Here is a 9,218-nt window from a genome sequence, read left to right on the forward strand (position 1 = left end):
GAATCCTTGTTGAAAGATTCCAAACAAAAATTTGTCTGACGATATAGGTACCTCCAATTTTAATTCTGAATTATTTGATTGATACATACACACATATATAGAATATATTTTATAGTATCGAATTATTATAGTATCAATATTTATAGTATCGAATTGTTTTAAAAAGGATTATATTCTTTTCAAACATTCGCATGTCGAAAAAAAAATATTGTTGAACATTTTTATTGGTATAAAAATTATTTTCACAAAGTTTACGAATAGAAACTGAAACTATTGTAAAGAAATTTGTCGTATGCGTTAGAATAAATTTTAAATAGTACGATTACAAATAAATTTTCAAATTGTAACTTGTCGTAGATAAAAATTGTTCGTGACAGCTGTCAACGTTTCATGGGAACGATAGAGATGTCAGTTTAGAATGATTTTCTTGGAACAAAAAAAAGAAATAAAGCGAGATAGAGAGAGAGAGAGAAAGAGAGAGAGAGAGAGATAAGTAAAAAAAGGTAAAAGAAAATCTTTAGAGTGACAGCTACTTCGAGTTTGAAAGTTCTCGTTACTTTGCCTTCAGATCGGCTTTGGGCCCAAGCAAACCAATAACAGCAAGACGAGTTCAACGTCGTTACGATCGTCACTAGTTTCCTATCAATGCATTTCTATCCTTTTTGAAGAGAGGATGTTAAGCGAAGGAAATATCCTATATGGATGCAACCGGTACAAACGATCCCTAGAAAAACGATCTTTCCAAAGCTTCGAAAAGGATTCCACACGCGTGCGTGTTGGATTTTCTAAAGGAAAAATGTGTTTCTTTTCTCTTTAAAATGTAGATACAAATTTATCTTTTAATTATTATAAATATAATATAATAATAAAGTCTTATTATTAAAGTTAATATTAACGATAAAACGAACTTAGTTTGTTCGCATAATTTTAATTAATTGTTTACCTTAAATTGAATATATATATATATATTTTTCGAAAAGAGAAAATGTTTTTACCTTGGAACAGAATTGAAATATAATGCAATCTCTTACAAAAGATCTTTGGGGAAAATTTATTATATTAAAAAATAATACGATATAATTAGCATATTGTCTGAGAAAGTAATTTTAATTTTCTACAGTTTTAATTGAACATAAATTTGATTGCATAATATTATTGCATTATAAGTTTTATAATGATTGATTAACTGACCCGTAGATTTGTAAAGAATGTACTAATCTCGATGCAAATCGAAACGGTTAAATGATATTATCCTTTAAAAACCGATCAATTCCTTAACAATACTGATAATACATCATAAATAATCATTCATTTCTTTTCTCTCATTTTTACCTACTCATCGTATTTTATCGATACATATAAGAACGAGGATGTCATTGGTCTATTGTAAAGCTTCCTGATAGAATACATTCAAGTGCAAATTGAAAGCCAATATATTGGAAGATGGAAAAAGATAGAGATAACAGAAAAGGTATCTAATAATTCTTTATATCGATCGTGTTTCATATTGAAAGATAAATCAATCATTGTTATGTTAGTTGAATAGATTGAATAGTTTCAATAGTTTTGAATATATACGTATACGTAGTTTAGGTAGATTTTGTTGATGTTCAAAAATCAAATTCTCTCTTTCTTTCTCTATCTTTCTTAAGGAATATAATTCTTTCTTTCTCTTTCTTATGATGACAATGACGACGACAGAGAAGTCAAATATTAAAGCCGTTTCTGTGGTGGCTGTCGCTTCGTTGTACTCCAGACCATTCACTGGTACAGTTGAAGCATCCTCTTTTCTAACGTTTCATCTAACAGCACCAGCAGCAATAGTAGCAGCTTGCTAGCTATACTAACATCAGCAGTAGCAGCAGCAGCAGCAGCAGCAGCAGCAGCAGCAGCAGTAGTAGTAGTAGTAGTAGTAGTAGCAGTAGTAGTAATAGTAATGGTAGTAGTAGTAGTAGTAGTAGCAGTAGTTATAGAAGCAAAAGCAGAAGCAGCACCCTACCGTTTCTAACATTGTGTGCGTTTCTCGAGACGTTCGTTTCTTCCTTGTCGTTAGCGTATATGGTCTACTTACAATTGTATGCGATCTCGAGATTCTCTCTCGAAATCTCTCTCTCTCTCTCTTTCTCTTCATCTCTCTTTTTCTCTCTCTTGACCTCGTAGGTGTATCCTCTCTAAGAAATAGAAATTCTTCATTTTCTATTCCGTGTTAATCCCCTTTTTCCTGTATGGTTAGTGCGTTAATCTTTTCATAATATTCTTTGACACAATTCTTATTCTACCGTGTTTGAATACTTTTCTTTATTGATCATTTGCTAAATAAATAATTGATAATTAAGAAAAAGATTTAATTTAAATCCTGACTTCGGTCTCTCGAATGGATATCTTTATATTTTTATAAGCTTCATATAATTTTTCACTGTTTATTCAGTACTTTCGTAGTTAATAATTCCATGATATATTATTTACTGTTATTAATTAAGCAGATCTTTTTTTAAATTGATGTTAAATATTTGAAAATTTTTCAAAATGTTAATCAATAAATTGTTAGAATATAATTTAAATCAAATAACGTTAAATGAAATAGATGCGAGTCTTATTATATTTTTTCGTCGGTTTCATTATTTATTTTTATATTTTTTACATGTCCATCATTCAAAGAACGAATTCAAATGTAATACGAAAGACGAAATAAGCGACGAATAGAACATGGTAGGACTTCTTCTTTCATTACATCGTGAGATAAATTGTTCCTCGGGATCCGGTTACTTGTTCTTCGGTCGAAAAAAAAAGAATAAGAAAATGATAGAGAAAAAAAAGTTAGAGATGATGAGGAAGTATAGTAGGAAAGGTACGAGGATAGTATAAAAATGTCACGCGATACTCATGATAACGCATCTGCTTCATTCTCGAGTCCCTTTTCCCTTCCAACATAATATTTATATATTTAGATTTTAATAATAAAAATTTTAGTAAAATATAATATTTCAAGAATATGGAAAATTATTTCTCTAAGAATTTCTAAATTATAAATATAAATAATAATTAAACAGGTCCACAACATTTATTTAATTAATTCAGATTTAATAACATATTACCAAGTAATAAAATTAAAAGATTATTAATATCGAAATTAAAATAATTTCGCTGAAGAAATGTGATAGGTCTAAAAAATGATACACCTTTGATAAAATCCCATAAATATTTAATTTAAAATCATTTGGAGCGTATGTACACACGTTACTAATTACATGTAAGCAATAATCGTGCAAACGTATCTATATGCATTCGGTCGAGTGGCTAACCAGCTAAAATGGATATGAAAATTGTTTGTGTCGATTAAATACTGCTTGTCAATTGACAAATCCAACCCCCATCCTCATCAAATACTTGTTTATATTGGCATATAAATCGATAACTCTGTTCGCGTTCATATTTCGTTGGTTAGTACATTTCCGGTAGCATCGGCGGTATTCATCGTTTGTGATTGCTGCTTGAATTCTTTTTTTCTTTTTCTATGCAAATTATATATTTTTGAATTACGAAACGAGTGAGATTAATAATTAATCAAGAATAATAAATTTCTTTTTTTTTATTTGTTAAATAATTGATTTGAAAAACATAAATGTTAATAAATCCTACCTCGTTCGAGTCTATGTTAATATATAAAAAATGTATTTTACTTAATCAGTTTAAAATATATTTAAAAAAAAAGAAAAAGGGTGTACCAACGTATGCGTTAATTAATAATTTTAATGTCAATTAATTATATTAACACACGTTGAGTACCGAGTGATGATGATCATCGATAATTGCCACTCAACCAACTTTATTTAAATAGCACTTGTAAGATCGGTACATATATGTGTGTGTATTTATGTATGTGCTAATTAATAAATTCAAGTTCAATTTAGAATATAAACGCTTTGAGTGTCCCTATGATCATCGTCTGATGGCACTTAACATTGTCTACTTTATTTCCAAAGTTGTTTTAATTTAAATATGATATTAACATCGTTACACCAAGATTTAAATATAGAATTTCGTAATTAAAAGATCTAAATATAATAAATCTAAATAATTACTATAAATTAATTCTAAATCGAATATGATCGAATAATATTTGCTGATTTACATATATAAAAAAAAATTCAAAGTATTTTCAATAATTAAAAATTGTAAATAATAATTTAAACTATTTTTATCATACAAATATTATAATAAATTTTAATAGTAAAAGATAAAAAATTTACAAAACACTCAACACGTTAATTTACTTTCCTAATATACACAAGATTTGTTAATTATAAGGATACGTTGAGTATCATCAAATAAAATTTTCGAATTTAAATCTAAAACAGCATAAAGCGTATTATTCGCGATAATTAATAATGGCGAATAATAATAAATCCTATTTTATTATTTTCATTAGTTAAACATTGACATAAATTCTAAAAGTAGGAGGTAGAAAATTTACAGAACACTCAACGCTTTAATTGGTCTTCATTTCTAATGTACACAATATTTGTTAATGACAGCTAACATGTTGATAAAGTTAATCTTTGAATCTAGTATAAAAGACGCTTGGGTAGATTGGATGATGGATGTAGAAGAGAATGACATGGTCAACGCAGCTTCGTTTTCATTACTTTGAAATGTCACGTATTCTCTCTTCTCTTCTCGTTTCGTCTCGTTTCGTTTCGTTTCTGCACAAGCTTTTACGGTTAAATATGGTCACTACTGGTGTTACGTATACAGTGACTCTGATGGACTAACCGAACGAGATTCCAAGAGGATAATCTAAAACGTATATTAAGCTTGACCAAGTGCGGTGCGATGCGGAATACGTATCTACGAAAAGCATCCGCAAGCAGTTAATCACACAGCGTTTTGCTTTTGTACGAATAAAACCAACAAACCATACACGATATATACAATCTTTTAAGCTAATCTTATTTTTTTAAATATATTCAATATTCAATCGTATCAAAATCAATCCAAATATAGTGAAATATTTATTCATTTTTTTTTCTAAATATATTAGATATTAAAGATTAATCAATTTTTTTTTATAGTAATTCTCTTTTATGTTTAGTTAAATACATAGTTATAAGACTGACAAGGAAGACTTTGTTTTTTATAGTTTAATTTCTGTTGTACGTTAAATTTACTTTATATTAACGGAATATACGGAAGGGAGGGAAACATGTGCGTGTGTATAGGTTCGAATGTGTGTGTGTGTGTGTTTGAATGAGAGAAGAGGAATACCTTTGCACGCGAGATTACACCAAGATACGAGCTTTTCCTTAGGATTATACGGTGAATCTTCTTACATGCGTCTCGTTCAAAGTGGAAGCTCAACGTGTTATCCGATCAAAACTTCCAACATATTTACATTTTACAAACCTATAGGTCACCTACTTTCAGAATGAGAGGGTTCTTGTAAATCGTGGGATTATTAGACATATTCCCTAATATGATTTAAAAAGAAAAAAAAGAACAAGATTTTTTTCAGCTATTAAAGAAGATTATTGGCTAATTTCTTTTTAAATGAACGACCGAAGTTGGTTTTCTTTGCTAACGTATATTACGCAAGCTACCATTGGTTCTAGCGATCTTTAAAAGATGAACGATGATGGGGGTTGAAAGAGAAAAAGAAAGAAAATAAAAGAAGTGGTGGAAGTTAAAATTTTATCGGTTTGCGAGCTCTCGAACAGCTGCTGGAGCAATGCGTTCTACGATCAGCCAGGTTTCTGCAATTTATGAGAGATATAAATGTTATACGGTGTCGCGAAATACATAGAAAGCCTATAGTCGCTAAGTGAGCTTTAAGCTTCAATAAAGCATGACATTCGAATATTTTTCTTCTCACGTCTTTCTTTCTTTCCTTTTTTTCCTTTCCTCTCCTTGCTTCCTTTATTTATTTCGATTAAAATAAATACAGTAATTTTATTTCACTTATACTACTGTGTTATATTAGGGTGAATGATAAAAAATATCGGAATATTTGTAGTATAGTTTAATACTTTTTATTTAAATAGGTATTACATAACTGTTCGATTGTGTATTAAAAATATTTTTCTTATTTCGTACGTAAATAATAATGTTATTAATATTTTTTATTGAAAATATGATATTTGATATTTTTCTACATTATCTTTTTAATTATTCATTGTATTACTTTAATAATTGATATATAAATAAATAATTGGAATCCTATAACTGAAATTAAATAAGTAGTCGGAATTTTAAATGAAAAAACATTTTCTATATTAATAATATTATATTACATTAATGTTTTTTAATTTAATAGGTTTACTATTTATATAGAAGAAGAAGAAGAAGATTAATGTTTTTTAATTTAATAGGTTTACTATTTTACGTAATATTTTCTTAATTAGTTATTGGATAATTCAATATTTTAAGCCATAATCAATAAGACTGTTTTTTTTTTTTTTAATTTATTTTTTCTTCGTAAAGAAAATTAATCGACGATACTTTCGAATATTTGTATTAAAATAAAAACTATTTCTTATAGTATAGGATTCGTGAAAAAATTGGGCCGTTGGACTGACTGGACCGGGGGACTCGAACCACAGATTTTTCGCTTTTCGGGCGACTGCTCTTTACCATTGAGCTATTAAGTATTTGGCATGGAGACGCTCGTCCCACATATAGAATTAATATTGGTAATGATAATATAAGACTAAATTGCATATATTTAACATAACGAAATGATATCTTTTATTGATTAAAAAAAACCACGCCTAGGTTCCATTTAAAAGAGTCAGTTCTTACGTCATCACCTGCGAACACGACGACATCGTTAATCATTTCCTCTAATTACCTCCGACCATTCATTTTCATCGAATTGAAATACTCACGGCTTCGCGTGTCGTTCTAATTATTACGTTCATCTTTTTATAATTAATACATGGTGTTTAACTAATTGTAGAAAAAAAAGGAAAAGAAAAATTAAAGATAAATTCTATAAGAAAAAATATATATATATATACACAAAAATTTTCGTAAGAACTGTTGTATTTAACTTCAATTAATGAAAACAGGTGTTAACGAAGATCACTGTTTAAAAATTACGACAAATATTACAAATCCCATCGTTGTACTTAATTTATCAAAAATATTTCTTAACAAATTTAAAGACACTAAATTCGTTATTTATTCTTATTCTTTTTTTCTTTTTTCTTTTAAATTATCCTTAAATACAAATATACGTTCGTTAATTATTAATTAATATTTCATGAGAAATTTATTATTACCGGATATTGGTGTCGTCATTTTAAAAAATAATTTCGTTTTGATATAAGAAAACGATACGATCGGAGTTCATCATTCTCTTCGTCGTAGACATTTTTCATATCGCGAAAATTTCAAAACTACGCTATAGCTCTCTTTTTACTATATCCCTTTCCTCGTAAAACATATCTTTCGTTGAGAAGGTTCGACAAACTCGTCGAAAATCCTCTCGTCGAGTTAGAGCTTTCTTCGCGAGCGTGTCGCGATCTCGAAACAACGATTTTCTTTCTCTCTCTCTCTCTCTCTCTCTCTCTCTCTCTCTTCCTTCCTTTCTCTCTCTCTCCCTCTCTCTCTCACTTTCTGTTTCTTTCTCTCGTTTTAGATTCGAACTTCTTTCCTTCGGTTTTCTCACTCCTAGAAGATTTATGAAGCGCGATAACATCGTAGATAGAAAGAGAGAGAGAGAGAGAGAGAACATTGGATACGAACGGATCCAGTGCAATAGAATCTTCAGTACCCTTCTTACTCACCACGAAAGAGGATCTTTCGTTCTTTTTTTTCTTCTTTTGCTACGAGAAATGGAAAGAACCACTTCCTCTTTCTCTTTCTTTTTCTTTTTCAAAGCTAACGAGTTACTGGATGATCGTCAAAGTGACTTTAGAGTTGGCTTGATGTTTCTCGTTTCAACGAAAAATGTATCTCACAGAGAATAACTTATAGATGTATTAATTTTTTTTTTATATATATAAAATAATAATATAATAAAAAATTTAATAACGATAATAGCAAGTAGTAGTAGTAGTAGTATTTATAATAATAATTTTAGTTTTGATTAAATATAATGTTATAGCATTAACCGTTGATAAAATTTATAATATTAAAAATAGTATAATAGTTATGCGAATAAATAATGTTTTGTTTGTTATAACAAAGATTTTAACACTTAACAAAAAATATAATAATGACAATACGATACTGTTAGTAGTATTAGTAATAATAATAATAATATTGACAAAAATCAGTAAAATAATCTTATTTTCGAATAAATAATTTATTAGTAATCATACAGTTTTTATTCCCCCTTGATAAAAAATAATTAAAAAGGCACTGGTAATTATTGAAAAGAAGAGTTTTTGGTCAATGCAATCCTTTAGTTTGTTCGAAATACTTAATTTTTCTCTCTCTCTTCTTTTTTTCTAAACGTTATTATATTGTTTGTTCATCTCGGTCTTGGTTTTGATCGTGGTTGTCGTCATATCGAATAACTAAGAAGTTCTATGAGAATCAACGAGGATTCTTCTTCGAATGACCTAATTTAAAAAGTTGACTTACGATAGACAATTTTTGGTCTGGTAAGCTTCATAAAGTGTAATTAGCGTAGAAGCAACTTGGTAAATTTGGAAAGTCAAGAAAAAGAGAAAGAAAAAGAGAAAGAAAGGTACGTTTTCAAGAGAGAAGGAAAAAACTTTATAAACGCGAATTTAAATCTTTAATTTATACTTCAATTTTTTACATCGACCAATCCGGTCTTTTTACATTTTTTGTTCACATTTATCGATTAATATAAGAAAAATCGTAATCAAGATTGTTACCGTGAAATATCTCTATAACTTTTCCATGCATTTTTTTAATACTCTGTTTTCTTTTTCCTTGTTTTTTTTTTAAATATTATTTCGATTAATTGTCGAAATGAAAACGCGTATTTCGAGAAACGCAATAAATATGTTTCCCACAGTGGGTGGTTGGAGAAGGAGGTATTTTTGTAGCCAAATTCAAAAGCATAAAATGGATACAACTGGATGCATTTATCACGTAAATACGAAACCATACGTACCAACCTATACATAGATATATATATATATATATGTATTTATTATGTATGTGTATACGTATGTTCAGAAAAAGAACCAAGCGCGTCTGAATAGAAAGTAGCGTTCGTTTGCAGTTTTTACAATTTATTTCGG

This window comes from Polistes fuscatus, unplaced genomic scaffold (genome assembly GCF_010416935.1).
Source record: "Polistes fuscatus isolate 324 unplaced genomic scaffold, CU_Pfus_HIC Scaffold7, whole genome shotgun sequence".
In the NCBI taxonomy this organism is placed as follows: Eukaryota; Metazoa; Arthropoda; class Insecta; order Hymenoptera; family Vespidae; genus Polistes; species Polistes fuscatus.